Genomic DNA, 17,498 nt, shown 5'->3' with positions numbered 1-17,498 from the left:
CAGAGTAAATGTTAATGATAAATGTTTGGAAGAATGGATCAAAAAATAATTGTACTCAATCTTAGGTGGTCACTCAGGTGGCAACAAGCTAAGCTAATTCTTCCTCCACTAAAAGATGATCCAGATGGAAGGAAATTTTCAAAGAACCAGAGGACAGGCTGTCTTCTTCCCTTATTATCCCCCTTCTTTATGGAAGATTGCAAGATGAGTTTCAATAGGTTTTACTGTAATTGGCCATAACTGTGTGGGACTAAGTGTCAGTCTAAAAATGTGACAGCAATACATTGTACCAATTAAGAAACTGTATCTTGAAATAGTGGTACAGACTAAACTATAATATTAAATTTAGAATTCTTACCTGGCAACTGCAAGGTATAAATAAGAAAGTTTCCACCTTGATGAAGAATGAGAATTAGGTCATGAATAAGATTTACTACATGAAAACTTTAAAAAAGTTTTTAACTTTATGAATAATTAGTTACCATATTAAAGTGTTTATGCATACTCACATACAGCCTTATATAAATATATGTGTGTACGTACCAGGATGGATCTTGAATTTCAAAATAAACAGTGAGGCCAAGTCTACATAAAAATTTGGGATGGAAGTAAAACACTTGACTTATTTGTAGATTTTCATGGTTCAGTATTTTGAAAACACCACAACTGTATTTTAACGTGACAATTTGAAAATTAAAAATAAAAACTTATTTTGCACCTAGAGATTATCATACTAGGTGAAGTAAGTCAGGAAGACAAATACCATATGATATTACTTATATGTGGAATCTGAGCTATTACATAAATGAACTTATCTACAAAGCAGAAAAAGATTCACAGAGAGTATGTTCTACAGGGTAAAGGGCTTCCCTGGAAGTTCAGATGGTAAAGAAGCTGCCTGCAAGGTGCAATCCCTGGGTTGGGAAGATGCCCTGGAAAAGGGAAAGCTACCCACTCCAGTATTCTAGCCTGGAGAATTCCATGGACAGAGGATCCTGGCGGGCTATAGTTCATGGAGTCACAAAGTGTCAGACACGACTGATCAACACTCACTGTCACTTTCACCAAAGAGAATAACCATGTGGCTGCCAAGTTAGAGGGCTGGACCAAGAGTTTGGGACCAGCAGATGTAAGCTATTACATGCAGAGTGGATCAACAAGGCCCTGCTGTACAGCAGAGGGAACTATATTCAATACCCTGTAATAAACCATAATAGAAAAGAAAAAATTTTATTCTAAATCACACAAAACCTGTATCTATACCTACACCAAGATTTTATTCCCAAGACAATTGTCTTTACTTACCTTACTATGAAGAAAGTATATATTAATGCTCACACCGAGTCTTTATGGTTTCATATATACAAGAAATGGATGAGAAAAGAAAATAACTTTCATATTCATTATCAATCTCTAATTCTTGGAAAGATTCCAAGAATTATGGAAAGATTCCCATGGCTATTTGAACACCAAATTCAATAAAATTGAGAGCTTTCCATTTCCATCTATGCACTTCTTATTAAGAACATATACCTATGCCCATTTCACAGACTGCACCACAGCTGAATACATTAAAAAACTGGAGACTCAGTAAGTGCATGAAATGCGGTCCTTAAATACATTATTTTCACAACTTAGTAGGAAATAGAACAAAGTATACATATGCTTGAAGTTTCTAAATGGTAGATACAAATATGTACTCTACTCATATTCCACATTTGTATAGATTCATCCTGAGGCCTTTAAAACTTAAATTGACCTGGGGATTGGGTTTTATTCTGCCTTATCTAGAATGGCCCAAAAATTTGGGTAAGAAACAATTCTCTACTTCCTTTCTTACTTTTGAAATAGCTATGGTGTAAACAGTTACTGTTTTGTTCATTATTAGAGGTAAGTTTTATAAATGTTTATTCAGCTCTTGACTTGAAGAAAGCAGGAAAATAAAATGTATCTAAGACTTTCCAAAGAATGCTAGAATTCAAAGTTAATAGCTTAATTTTATGAATTGCTTACTATAGATATTTTTATTGGCTTTCTTATTGAGGTTAACAGATTGTACATTTGTGGCATAATTTACTTATCCTTAGTATTTCTATTAAATAAGTTCTTTATGAATCATCTGAACTGTTGAACATTTTTCATTAAATTTACTTTTAGACTTTGATTTAGGGTCAATATAAACAATATTGCTATAAAGATTATTATAAGTGTGTTTTAGTATGTTCCCACTATATAAAAATACCTTTAACATTAATATTTTTTCATGAATACAAAAATGAAATTTATAGATGAGTATGAAAATATTCAGATTTAATAGACAATGATGAGCAATTTTTTCAAAGTATTTATAGCAATTTATACCCATGCTAACAAGAAATTAGTTTTCAGATGCTTTCCTTTCTTATTAAATTTGGTATTTTCTGCCTTTTTTGTATTAGACACTCTGTTATATATGTGACTTTTATTTGCCTTTCTCTGATGACTAATCAATTGAATGTTTATCAGCTGATAAACATTGTATATGTTTATCAGCTTTTGGATATCCTCATTTATGAAATCCTGTTTGAGGTTTTGGTCCATTTTTCTGCTGGATTGATACTTTTTGACTTATAGGAAATTTTCTGTGTTTGATATAAGTCCTTTGTCAAACATATAGAGAAAATATCTTCTTTGAGGACAGTAGTTAGCTTTTCTTTCTTTTAACTGTTCTTTGTAGCTTTTTGAAGAAATCTCTTTGCCTTTATCGAGGTCTTCAGGGTATTCTCTTCTGCTTTCTCCTAAAAGCTTTATTATTTATTTCAATATTAGCTCCATAATACAGCTGGAACTGATTGTTGTGTTTTGTGTAACAGAGATCTGATTTGGCCACCTGATGCAAAGAACTGATTCACTGGAAAAGACCCTGATGCTGGGAAAGATTGAACACAGGAGGAGAAGGGGAACTACAGAGGATGCGATGGTTGGATGGCATCACCAACTCAACGGACACGAGTTTGAGCAGCTTCGGGAGTTGGTAATGGACAGGGAAGCCTGTCATGCTGCAGTCTATGGGGTTGCAGAGAACTGGACATGACTGAGCGACTGAACTGAACTGATCTGATTTGGCCATTTCCATGCAGATATCTAATTAACCTAGAAGCATTTATTTAAAAGATATTATTTTCCCACCAGTAGCACATTACAATCTATGTCACAGATCAAATGACCCTCTATGTATAATGGGTTTGCTACTGGGCTCTTGTTCTGTTTCATTGGCCATAAAAAAAAAAAAAAAAAAAAAAAAAAAAAAACTAGATAACAGGAACTCCCCATATGCTTAATTATAAATATTAATTTCAATACTCTGCAAAGGAAATAAGGCCCCTACCAACTCCCTTGCAATAAGAAACAGTTTTATCTCAAGATAACCCCTGATGCAGCATGTGACAGAAGAACTAAATGAAACTGCCAGTTTCAATATGAATATTAAATGCAGATGTAAATTTTAAGTTTCTCTTGTTTCTTCTTTTACTAAGATGGAAGATAAATAGAACTTCTGCTTCCAGTCATGAGGGAGTAACAGGGACTAAATTTCTCCTCTTGCCCGAAATAACTGTAAAACTAGATAAAAACGAAAACAATTTTCAGATAATAGACCTAAGACAGCACACAAGACAGCGAAGGATGAGAGACAGGAAACTACAAGATGAGCCGCCTGCTGCCTCGGCTAGTTGTCTGGCTGAAGTGCAGAATGAAGCACAGATGGTTTAACCCGAAGCGGAAGAATCTTTAAAAGTTGTGGAATTTGTAAAGAACAGGGACTGGTGGCTCCAGAACCTTACTACAAATCATTAAATTTCTGAATTGCTGTGGGATTATAGCATTCCATTATATTCACATCTTAGATCCAAATTCAATGAAGAATGAGGCTCTTGGCTGTACATGAGGCTAAAGGTTGGTGAAGTCACAGAGAAACATATTTGAATAATTAAATTCAACTCTCAGCTGGTGTAAAACCCAGTGAAACCCTTTCCTAGGTAATAGCATTTTCCCTAGACCCACACTTTGAGATACCCCTTGGGGGCACACAACCAGAGAAAAAGACTTCTTACAATTCCTCTGTTCAGAAGTGCACGAGTCCAAGGAGCATCCTGAGCCACTCCAGAAAATCATGCGACTGCTGTATGAGGTCAGAGGAGCACAGAAAGTGGAGGAATAATGGCAAGGAGCTTACAAGGAGAATTTCGTTAGCTGTGGATATGAGGCTCTGGATATGGGTGTAACCGCACTGTTCTGATAACGGAGCTGGGAGACAACATGGGTGGTTGAGTTGCAGAGAGAGACCAAGAGTCAAAGACCTGGGCCTCTGGAAGGGAGAGGAAGTGCTCTTGGAAGAGTGATTCATTGAGTGATGGGAGGAAATGAGCATACAGTGAAACCAGCAGAGTTCCAAACTTTAGAAATATTTCAGAAGGGATTAATGACAAAAGCACAAGCCTTCATAGGAGGAAAGAAACCCAATTCTAACACAGAAGTTTTGCAGGTGATAGTTAAGCTGTGTCATGGGATCCCGTATTTATTGAGGGAAATAGTTCCTTGCTGCTAGAGACCATGAACAGGGATATTTAATGATGTGACTGTCTCCATCCCAAAAGAGGTAACAGGCATCCTGACACAGCTAGAAAAACTCAGATGTGTACCTCCATGGAAGCCTTATCAATGTCAGAACAGACACTGAGTCTTAGGAAAAGAGAATAAAACGGATTATAAGAAGTGAGAAATGTTTTTCAAATGAAGTTACCAATAGCTAAGAATAGTCCCTATAGGAGTTAAATACTTAATAAGAAAAACATCAAGATTAAAAAATAAATAAGTAGAAATAAAAAGCAGAGGGGTCTCTTATGAGTACAAAGAATGAGATGGCACTACTCTCCCACCAGGAGTAGGGCGGGAAACTCTTATAATCTAAGTATTTCCTCCTATTGACCCAATGAGAATGGCGATAAATGTGATGCTGATGGCTCCTCACGAATATGACTTGGCTGTGCTCTCTTGGCCAATTTGTGGCTTCCATTAGAGGTAGAGAAGGACTGGGTCATATCCAGACAAAATGAAATGTTGTAAGCTAAGAACTGCAGTCCTACCCAAACTGGTACTTCTCCATGTTTAATGGCCCATCTACCACAAGGATGTTATATAAGATGCAGGGTCTAAAATCTCACTGCTTTATTGACTCTTAAACCAGATTAAAATTGCTTTGGCTTTCTGATGGATTAAAACCAGTCCAAAGTTGTCTTCAACTCATTAATTCAAGACCTAGCATTCTAACTCAAGCATACTTAATAAATGAACCTAATTATATTCACTGAAATTCTTGTTTCACCTTTCTTAAAGAAGAGATAATTGAAAATATTCTTTAGGAAATTCATAGTGCATATTCTTGGAATGAGCTAAAAAAGATACATTTGAGAGTTCAGAAAAGAACAGGAAACTCAGCATTCCCTCCAAAGTAGACTCGAAAAGTTATAACATTAATACATATTAAACATCAATTTATATTCTGCTATATTTTACCTCATGTTTTAGGATAATTTTTTTTAATTTTTTTTTTAATTTTAAAATCTTTAATTCTTACATGCGTTCCCAAACATGACCCCCCCTCCCACCTCCCTCCTCACATCAACTCTCTGGGTCATCCCCATGCACCAGCCCCAAGCATGCTGCACCCTAATTTTTAAAGTCTTTATTTTCTCCCAACACTGCTTCTGTTTCACGTTTTGTTTTTTTTGGCCACAAGGCATCTGGGCTTTTAGCTCCTGAACCAGGGATCGCACCCAAGCAAACTGCATTGGAAGGTGAAGCCTTAACCACTGGATTGCCTTGGGAGGCTCCTAGGATAATTAGTTTTATATATTATTGCATATTCCATTTGTTTCACAAAAAAGTAAAGTGAGTGTTGATGGTTCAGTGCTTGATATTCCCGTAAATAAAAACCTAAGTAAACCAGTGGTATTTGATTTGAAGACAGAGAAAGTAAATGACCAAATGATAAAGGCAGACAGCAAAAACTTGTCAAAAGGCTGGAATTATTTTAAACAAAAATATAAGCCTTGGCATATTTATTTAGTTAACACATATTTCTTCAACAACTACTGTGTCTCAGAAATTGTGTTGAACCCTGAAGATGCAAACATTAAGGCATAATTCTGATGTCAAAGCTTCCATTTTGAGGTTAAAACACACACCAGGAAAACAAATGCATGTTAGGAAACAAAGATGAAAATCCTAGCATGAAGAGTCCTCATAGCACAAGAGTGCAGAGTTTGTCACCGGAACATTTCATAGGGACACTGAGCTCAGACTGCTGGGGAAGGGAGAGTCCTAACAAGGGGACTTGAATGAAAGGAGATTGTGGAACAGAAAAAGGTTTTCTGTATAGAAAGAGAGACTTAAACAAACTAAGGTGATGGTAGAAAATATAAAATCTTTAAGAAACTACAAATAATTGAGTATGGAAGAAATGAGGACAGGACAAAAAATATATATATAGTTTTATAATCTGGGGTTGAGAAACAGCTTTCTAATCTAAAAGTATATTAGGCAGCAGAGAATGGAAGGACACTACATAGACTTTCAGACCTGACTGCAGTGGTTCATAGCTTAACTAACAAAAATGACCTGGAAAAATCAATTCCTTGGATTTCATCACTTCAGCTTCCTCTTGTGAAAACTGGAAATAATAAGCCATTTTTTTTTAAACCTGCATGCAAGGTTATTTTGAGGAGCAATGAATTAATATTTTTAGAAGTATCTAGAACAGTGTCTGACAAATAATAAGCATTCAGTAAGTGTTAGTTATTTTTAATATTAGCTAAATTGGAAACCAGAAGAGCATTGATCGATTTGTCTGAAGTAAAAACACAAATTTCCTAGAGATAAAATTGTCATGTGTCATTGCCACTACTTGGGAACAAACATGGACCTCAGTGCGCGCAGAGTCACGCAGCTCTTAATAAAGGCACAAAGATAGAGGGGAAGAGGAGAAAGTGAGCACAGGCAGCTCTGGATCAGAGGGATTTTCAGGTGCCACCCCCAGAGGCCTGTCTTGGGAACCCAGGAGGTGGTTCCTCTTCCGGACAAGCCTTGGGAATCTCAGCTGCAGTGAGGCAGTTTCCCAGAAGATCTCTTCTGACCCACTGGTCACGTAGCCAAGCCAGGCTGTGAAACCGGTAAAATCAGGTCTAAGGCATCATTCCATATATCCTGAAATTATGCAAAAAGGCTTGCCCCTGGTGTCTGAAGGATAGGTTTGAACTTTACACAGCACATCATCAATCACTAATCAGAGCATCTCATCCTAATTTTGGCTAGGAAGCAGTGCCAGAATTTTAAGTATCTCCAAAGATAAGCAAAGAACTGCCCCAATCCAGTGGAGGATAACCACCTTATACATTAGCCACTTTTGACTAATTTCACATTTTTATAATTACAAACTTTTCATTATCACATTTCCGTAACTTTTGTACCATTTATAAAACAGAAAAAGCAAAGAACAAAAATGCTAATTACTTGCACCCTTTGATGAAATATTTTGTTTCAAAGAACCATTTCCATTTCCAAATATTGTAAACCTAACTTGCTTGTAATCATGCAAAACTTGACAACATACAGACAAGGAAGAAGCTGGCATAAAGGGTATCAATAACAGCATTGTGAACTATAGCAGAAAATAACAAACAAAAAATTCAAATAAAGATCCAAATATCCAACTACAGCAGGATGAACAACTAAATTAGATCTATTGATTTAAAGGCTTACTATAAGAAAAGAAATTGAATAAACAAGAGCTAATTAGCATAAATGAATTTCAGGAACATGCTGAGAAAAAAATACTAATTCCAGATGAATACATATAATTAGGTTACATTTATAAAAAATTTAAAACTGGAAAAAAATAATTTATTTTGGAGGATACTGGCAAAAACATGAAGGAAAACAGAAGAATTATTAACTCAAAATCCAGACTCATGAATGGGTAAATTTCAACCTGCAATCTAGTGGAACATCAGAGAGTTTCAGAAATAGGGGTGATACACTTGACTTTTTTAAATTCAATCTAGGTTCATAAATACTGAGCAGAAAGTACTGAGATTTCCTATGCATCCCTTCCCTTCACCTCTCCCCCAGTTTTTTCTGATTATTAACATCTTACATTAGTGTGGTATATTTGTTAGAACTGACTAGCCAATACTGATATATTATTATTAACCAAAGTTCAACATTAAGGTTCAGTCTTTTGGGTCTCACATTCTGGAAGTTTTGACAATGGACACAGATATGTATCCATCATTACAGTGTCATACACTGCATGAACACAATACTTTCAATGCCCTAAAAATCCCCTCTGTTCCACCTATTCATCCCTCCTCCTTTCCACAACTTCTGGCAACCATTGCTCTTTTTACTGTCTCCATAGTTTTGCCTTTTACAGAAGGTCATACAGTTAGAATCACACAAAACAAAGCCTTTTCAGATTGGCGTAATTTGCTTAGAAATATGCCTTTAAAGTTCCTCTGCATTTTCTTGTGACCAAAGAACTCATTTATTTTTATCATTGAATAATATTCCATTGCTTGAATGTACCACAGTTGTTTTTTCATTTATGTATTGAAGGATACTTGGTTGCTTCCAAGCTTTCACAATTATAAATAATCTATTTTTAAAGTATGTGTGGGGCATAAGAATGTTATTATTATTACTTATATTTTATCATATATATTACTGCATTTTTATTATACATTTCATGAGTGACATATAAAGAACTAAATTATTAAATTGTTAATATTATGACATATGCCTCTAGTATATATGCCTACATATATGTACCTATATAAATATGTATTAAAATAAAGATATACATCTATATAGATATCTATATATATGTTTCTATATTTATTGACATCCAAACTTTTTCATAGCATTTTATTAGAGGAAAAAAAAGCCTGGTTGTAAAGTGTATTCTTAGTGATTATGATTTTCTAGATGTATACCTAGAGAGAGATTTGGATAAGTAGATAATATCTGAAATTATGTTCATCCAAATATTTACAGTATTTGCCTCTGAGCTGTAGAAGAAATACCTGGAGTAACAGGCAAATTTGGCCTTGGAGTACAGAATGAAGCAGGGCAAAGGCTAATAGAGTTTTGCCAAGAGAACACACTGGTCATAGCAAACACCCTCTTCCAACAACACAACAGAAGATTTAACACATGAACATCACCAGATGGTCGACACTGAAATCAGACTGATTATGTTCTTTGAAGCCAAATATGGAAAAGTTAGATACAGTCAGCGAAAACAAGACCGGGAGCTGACTGTGGCTCAGATCATGAACTCCTTATTGTCAAATTCAGACTTAAATTGAAGAAAGTAGGGAAAACCACTAGACCATTCAGGTATGACCTAAATCAAATCCCTTATAATTATACAGTGGAAGTGACAAATAGATTCAAGGGATTAGATCCATTAGACAGAGTTCCTGAGAAACTATGGCCGGAGGTTCCTGACATTGTATAGGAGACAGGGATCAAGACCATACCCAACAAAAATAAATGCAAAAAGCCAAAATGGTTGTCTGAGGAGGCCTTACAGATAGCTGTGAATAGAAGAGAAGCAAAGGCAAATGAGAAAAGGAAAGATATACCCATCTGAATGCAGAGTTCCAAAGAATAGCAAAGAGAGATAAGACAGCCTTCCTCAGTGGTCAATTCAAAGAAATACAGGAAAACAATAGAACGGGAAAGACTAGAGATCTCTTCAAGAAAATTAGAGATACCAAGGGAACATTTCATGCAAAGATGGGCTCAATAAAGGACAGAAATGGTATGGACCTAAGAGAAGCAGAAGATATTAAGAAGAGGTGGCAAGAATACACAGAAGAACTGTACAAAAAAGATTTCACGACCAAGATAATCACGATGGTGTGATCACTCACCTAGAGACAGACATTCAGGAATGTGAAGTCAAGTGGGCCTTAGGAAGCATCACTATGAACAAAGCTAGTGGAGGTGATGGAATTCAGGTTGAGCTATTTCAAATCCTAAAAGATGATGATGTGCTGCACTTAATATGCCAGCAAATTTGGAAAACTCAGCAGTGGCCGCAGGACTGGAAAAGGTCAGTTTTCATTCCAATCCCAAGAAAGGCAATGCCAAAGAATGCTCAAACTATCACACAGTTGCACTAATCTCACACTCTAGTAAAGTAATGCTCAAAATTCTCCAAGCCAGGCATCAACAGTACATGAAATGTGAACTTCCAGATGTTCAAGCTGGTTTTAGAAAAGGCAGAAGAACCAGAGATCAAATTGCCAACATCTGTTGGATCATCAAAAAGGCAAGAGAGTTCCAGAAAAACATCTATTTCTGCTTTATTGGCTATGCCAAAGCCTTTGACTGTGTGGATCACAATAAACTGTGGAAAATTCTGAAAGAGATGGGAATACCAGACCACCTGACCTGCCTCTTGAGAAACCTATATACAGGTCAGGAAGCAATAGTTAGAACTGGACGTGGAACAACAGACTGGTTCCAAATAGGAAAAGGAGTATGTCAAGGCTGTATATTGTCACCCTGCTTATTTAAGTTATATGCATCATGAGAAACACTGGGCTGGAAGAAGCACAAGCTGGAATCAAGATTACTGGGAGAAATATCAATAACCTCAGATATGCAGATGACACCACCCTTATGGCAGAAAGTGAAGAGGAAGTAAAAAGCCTCTTGATGAAAGTGAAAGAGGAGAGTGGAAAAGTTGGCTTAAAGCTCAACATTCAGAAAACGAAGATCATGGCATCTGGTCCAATCACTTCCGGATGGAGAAACAGTGGAAACAGTGGCAGACTTTATTTTGGGGGGGCTCCGAAATCACTGCAGATGGTGGCTGCAGCCATGAAATTAACAGAGGATTGCTCCTTGGAAGAAAGGTTATAATCAACCTGCTGCTGCTGCTAAGTCGCTTCAGTCGTGTCTGGCTCTGTGCAACCCCATAGACGGCAGCCCACAAGGCTCCCCCGTCCCTGGGATTCTCCAGGCAAGAACATTGGAGTGGGTTGCCATTTCCTTCTGCAAGGCATGAAAGTGAAAATTGAAAGTGAAGTCACTCAGTTGTGTCCGACTCTTTGTGACCCCATGGACTGCAGCCTACCAGGCTCCTCCATCCATGGGGTTTTCCAGGCAAGAGTACTGGAGTGGGGTGCCATTGCCTTCTCCAATAATCAACCTAGACAGTATATTAAAAAACCGGAGACATTAGTTTGCCAGCAAAGGTTCGTCTAGTCGAAGCTATGGTTTTCCCAGTAGTCATGTATGGATGTGGGACTGTTAAGAAAGCTGAGTGCCGAAGAATTGATGCTTTTGAACTGTGGTGTTGGAGAAGACTCTTGAGAGTCCCTTGGACTTCAAGGAGATCCAGCTGTCCATCCTAAAGGAAATCAATCCTTAATATTCATTGGAAGGACTGATGCTGAAGCTGAAACTTCACCATCTGATGCAAAGAACTGACTCTTTAGAAAAGACCCTGATGCTGCGAGAGACTCAAGGCAGGAGGAGAAGGGGCTGACAGAGGATGAGATGGTTGGATGGCATCACCGACTCAATGGACATGAGTTTGAGTAAACTCTGGGAGTTGGCAATGGACAGGAAGGCCTGGCATGCTGCTGTCCGTGGAGTAGCAAAAGTTGGTCACGACTGAGAGACTGAACTGAACTGAACTAACGCCTTTTATTTGTAGGGTGAGCTTTCATCATCAATATCATCCTTTTCATTTTGAAATAAAATTTAAGTCACTTGTATAACAGTATGGAAATATAAAACAAATTTAGAAAAAAAAAAGCATATAAGGTTCTTACAGAATTGTTGTTCAGTCGCTCATTCGTGTCCAACTCTGCGACCCCATGGACTGCAGCATGCCAGGCTTCCCTGACAGAGAACAGAGACCAAAGCAATGCCCTTAAGGTGTATATTGATTGTAAAATGTTAAAGGAGGATGAAATCTACAGAAAAATGTATTTTATATATAAACTAACATATGTAATCTACAATACATAAAATAATACAATGCTAATCAAGTTAAATCAAATCATTTTGAATAAGTCCTTCTGTGAAAGAGTTAAAACCTGAAAAGAGATTTCAAATGACTTTTGGCGTACAGCAATTGCTCTTGACTCTACCTTCTAATAAATTTAACTTTTTAATTTTTGATTGAAAAACAAAACCAAACAAAACCCAAGACTTCCCTGACAATCCAGTGGTTAAGTCTCCAAGCTTCCACTGTAGGGGAAAAGAGTTTAGTTTCTGGTCAAGGGCTTCCCTGGTGGCTCAGCAGTAAAGAATACACCTGCAATGCAGGGGATACAGAGACGTAGATTCGATTTCTGGGTCGGGAAGATGTAGATTCGATATCCTGGAGGAAATGGCAACCCACTCCAGTCTTCTTGCCTGGCAGGTTACACGCCATGTAGTTGCAAAGAGTTGGACACGACTGAAGGGACTGAGCATGCACTGAACACGCAGGGAACTAAGACCCTGAATGTTGTGCATAACAGCCAAAAAACCCAACAAAATCAAAAAAATAAAACAAAAAAAAAATCCCCTATGAACTGATTTTTAAAGGATTCTGAGGCCAAATCTTCACACATGCACTATGTCACTGATAACGGAATTTTACAAGATTTAGTTAGCAAATGAATTTTCATAGTTCAAGTAAATAGGAAAGATGCTACATTAAAACTGACAAGGTAACACAGAATCAGAGAGAGGGCAATGGAGTGGGACAACCTGGGGAAAGAAGCGGACAGCTTCTTACCAACTGAACCCTTCATGTCCGATTGCTTCTTACTTCAACAAAGGTTCTTTTTGTGCAAAACGAACAAAGGAAGTCAGTGTGTTAGCACGAATTCTGTTTCTATTTTCACACTGAATCTATATAAGACATAAAGTATAAATCAACTTGAGATAATTTTTAAAATATTGTGTTGGCCAAAAAGTTCATTCAGGATTTTCTGTAACATCTAATGGAAAAACTCACACGAAACTTGTGGTGAACCCAAAAGCATAATCATGTGAGAAATATAAGGAAAGTCAGTTGATGTTAATAAATAGAACTTTGTAACGGGCTAATGATATGGGTTGACTTGTGTAGCCCCAAATTCACATGAAAGTCCTGATGCCCAGTAACTCAGAATGTGACCTTACTTGGAGATAGGTATTTACAGAGTTAATCAAGTTAACACAAGGTTCTTCAGGCAGGCTCCAGTCCAGTATGACTGGTGTGTGTGTTAGTCACTAAGTCATGTCCGACTCTTTGTGACCCCATCAGGTTCCTCTGTCCTGGAGTTGGTTGCCATTTCCTTCCCCGGGAGATCTTCCCGACCCAGGGATTGAACCTGGGTCTCCAGCATTGCAGGCTGCTTCTTTACCGTCTGAGCTGGTATCTTTAGTAAAGAGGGAAATTTGGAGTTAAAAATAGGTACAGGGAAGATAATGTGACAAGATAGGAGTAAGGAACAGCCATTCACAAGCGAAAGATTTGCAACTGGCCCTTCCCTCACAGTCCTCAGGGAGAACCAAGCCTGCAGTGTCTTGATTTGGGGCATGTCCCTTCCAGCACCGTGAGACAACCAGTCTCTTGTCTAAACACCCCTTTTGTGGTATCTTGTTGTCGCAACCTTAGCTAACTAATATCACAGCCCATATGAAAATTTACCTGGAGGTTTGAAATGATACATTGCTTGTTGTTTAGAATTTTTTTCATCAGTTCACAGACACTGTTTTTAAAGATAAAGCTACCAAGTATTTCAATGCTTTTAAAATATATTATTTTACTTTTGATGCATTTCTCTAAAATATGAAGGCCAGTATTCAAAAAGAAATTCAGAAACATGTTTAGATTGGAAGATATGGATTACTCATGAGTAATTCTTTACAAATATTTAAAGAATTTGGAGGAAGAAAAATAATATTTTAAAAATTAAAGACAATATAAAGAAAAAAGTACATAACCAAGGGCAACTCAGTTCAAAATGCAACATCATCCTGAGGAAACCAGTAAAATTATTTTTGCTTTTATAATCTAGGCACGTAATGTGTCTTTGAGTATTCCTGCCACCTTCCCTCAGGAAATATATTCTTAATAAACCATAACAGATAACACTAAATGTATACTAAAGATCTTCAGCAGGCTGCTTTGCATTTTGGAAAGTAATGATATTTCAAACATACATTGAGTTATACCTAAAATAATTTTTTAAACATATATATGAAAATTTTAAATAATTTTAAAACATATATATGGAATATATTAAAACATATATATATTTAAAACATATACATGTAATCTCCTCAAGAAATAACTGAAGAAGCATTTAACATCTCAAGACAAAGACAGCAAACAAAAGGAACTACAAGGGAAAAAAAAAGATTGCAAGTTACTTAGTTGAAAAAAGAACTGAAATCATGTAACATTTAATCATGTTATGATTAACATTTTAGTCATAAAATAAAATGTCATTTTCTGAAATGATGGCAGTGAAGTCATAGCATAACTTTGTAGAAGGATCCTTCACATCATTTCCATTAAAGACAATAAATGCTTGATTTATTAAGCAAGTGCAATGGCAGATTCCATGGCTTCATGGCTACAGAGTCCCTGGCATTAGAAATAAGGCAGGTGTAGAAGAAACTTCTAGGCACTCACATAAAATTATTTGTAAATAAGTAAGATACTCTCACATATCAATAGTTCCTGTGGAGAATATAGGCCATGCCACCAAATAGTAAAGGTACCAAGCTGTGGGTGAGGGTACCAAGGTGTGGGCAGAGAGAAACTTTTGAAAGGTGGATCCATTATTATGTCTCTGGGGAGATGACTTTATGGCTGACATGGAGAGCCTCACATGAAAAGGCCCTGTGGTAGGCACAGACGTGGTCTATTAGAGTAGAAAGCCCTGGGTGTCTGGAGAGTGGTGATCAAATGGTAACCTGCGTAGCAGAGCCTTAGAAGGACCAGAGATCCGGAAGGACCCTGGCAAATGTTGGCCCAGAGCCTGTACTAGTGCATTCAAAAGCTGCTTGAGGGTTTAACTATAGAAATGGTATTTTCGGATTTATGTTTTTTAAACCCCATTTTGGCTGCTCTGAGAAGAATGGATTGTAAGGAGGGAAAATGTAATAATGGAGATCAGCTCAAAAACCTATGCACTACTGTGCCCTCACTGGCTAACTCACAAGTGCTCAGAAGAAATGAATGGATTTCTGGGTTACAAGGGAAAAGAGGTGACAAGTCCATGGAACTGTATATTTAAAAACGAATAGTTTTTAAAGGCACAGCAGTCTAATATATGTCTCTGGCTTGCACGAGGACTAATATCTGTGGAGATATGGAATCGTGGTTTGAGCAGCATCCATGAACACTCACTGGTAAAATATACAAAAAGAAAGAAATAGAAAAAAGAGGCAGAAAATGACCCCAATACACCGTGAATTTCCAGAGCCTATGAATCAGAAACAGCAGCATGTGAATTTTTAATTGACTAGTACGCTTCTCTGAAATTATACATCTTCTATGTTATGGGTCCCCAAGGATAATACAGCTTCTTCATTAATGATGATCCTATAGAAAACATATTTTATCTCATTAAAATTCATTTAGCAAGCAATCACTCATCTCTTAATTTTTCCAAAGTCTATAAAAAAGATGACTAAAGCCCAGTCCTCGCAACCAGTGTCCAGCTGAGGACAGTGCCACCCTCAAGCCCGGTCACATCTTCCTCAAACGTTGAAACCCAAGGAGTTTTATTTTTTCCCCTGATTTGGTCTTATGAGAAAGTGATGTGGAAGTTCAGCAGCGTAGTGAACCAAGGGAAACTGCAGAGGCAGAAGTGCGTCCCCAGGCAAGAGGACAGCCATGAGTACCTGAAAAAGAGGGTACACCTTGGTGTGCGGGGAGCATGGCCCGGGGACGGCATGGCCGGGCTTTCCATGGCTAGCCTCTCCACATCACCCAGCACAGCGTCTAAGCAGACGAGTTCTGCAGATGACCGTGCACCTGCCTTCTCCTCTGCCCAAGTGGAGGCATTTAGAATTGCTTGAAAACTGGTTTAAAAAGGGCAGTCTTAGGGAGAGGAAGCCACCCATCACTCAGGTCCCCATGGTGTTCAGGCAGCTCTGGTCCTGGGCCAGGCTCGCCTTTGGCCAGCCCTCCTCAGAGGCTTAGAAGTCACAGGGTTGGAGGAGGGGCAGGGTGGTGGGACTCAGCTCTTCAGCTTTAGGCTGCAGGAGATGAGGGCTACTCCAGCTGGGCTGGCTCCCAAGCCCTGGGGTGAAACTGAGGCTGGACATTGGAGGTAATTTAGAACTTTAAACATTACAGACATAAATACATGAGCCTCCTTCTTTATACTCATAAACATCAAGTGACCCTACCGAAGTGACTGGAAAAATAAAGTCTATGTTTGATATAGGATACAGGATGCTTGGGGCTGGTGCACAGGGATGATCCAGAGAGATGATATGGGGTGGGAGGTGGGAGGGGGGTTCAGGATTGGGAACTCATGTACACCCGTGGTGGATTCATGTCAATGTATGGCAAAACCAATACAGTACTGTAAAGTAAAATAAAGTTAAAAACAACAACAACAAAAAAAAAGGTGATAGGGTAGAACTACCATCATGCCATCCCTATAAGGTAGGGTTAGCATGTGTGTGGGGCCAGTCAAAACGGGCAGCGAATGATGGGTGTCCCTCCCAATGGCTGTGTTTCACTTCACGAATGCTCCCTGTCTGCCTCTCTGAGTCTCAGCGGCTTTAAGCACAGCGAGGCAGAAACAGCATCTACTCCACACAGTGTGGCCTTGAGGATTAATACTGTCACAAAGCTGAAGCCATCCACCCAGGAACAGCACCACCACCCTGAAACTGGGCGCAATGGAAAATGCCAGGGAGAGAGATTCTTCTTCCCAGGGGGTCACAGTCACAGAAAGCTTCAAAGAAAGGAAGGCACTTAATACGGTCTTAAAAACAAAGCATCAGAAGAGAAATAAAATGAGCAGAAGTAAGAAGTATGCAAAATGCCTGACTCAGCTGGGAGCTGACTGTGGGGCTCATGGTAGAAGCTAAAGACAGAATGACTGGTCTGTGAAATAACATGTGTACAATATACAATGTACTGAGAGGTTTTACATTGTGGATAACTGTGTATTATTGAGGTTGTTTGCTTGCTTGTCTGTTTGTTTAATGAGGGCAACGACTTGATTGAAAAAAAAAAAGTTTCAGGAAAGTAATGTCTACTTCACGCTGACATCTCCAAAGAGAACTGTGGACCGTCAGTCATTTTCTTCACGCTAAAGTTACCACGAAACCTACAGGGAAGGAGCCAAATGGTAGTGCCCATGGATCAAAAGTGGGAATAAAACATTTCCAAGGAAACCCAAGGGTTAGTTGCTGAATGTGTAAGCTGGGAT

The sequence above is a fragment of the Ovis canadensis genome, chromosome 26 (genome assembly GCF_042477335.2).
Source record: "Ovis canadensis isolate MfBH-ARS-UI-01 breed Bighorn chromosome 26, ARS-UI_OviCan_v2, whole genome shotgun sequence".
Lineage (NCBI taxonomy): Eukaryota > Metazoa > Chordata > Mammalia > Artiodactyla > Bovidae > Ovis > Ovis canadensis.
The sequence above is the reverse complement of the archived record's forward strand: the minus strand, read 5'-3'. Positions refer to the sequence as shown.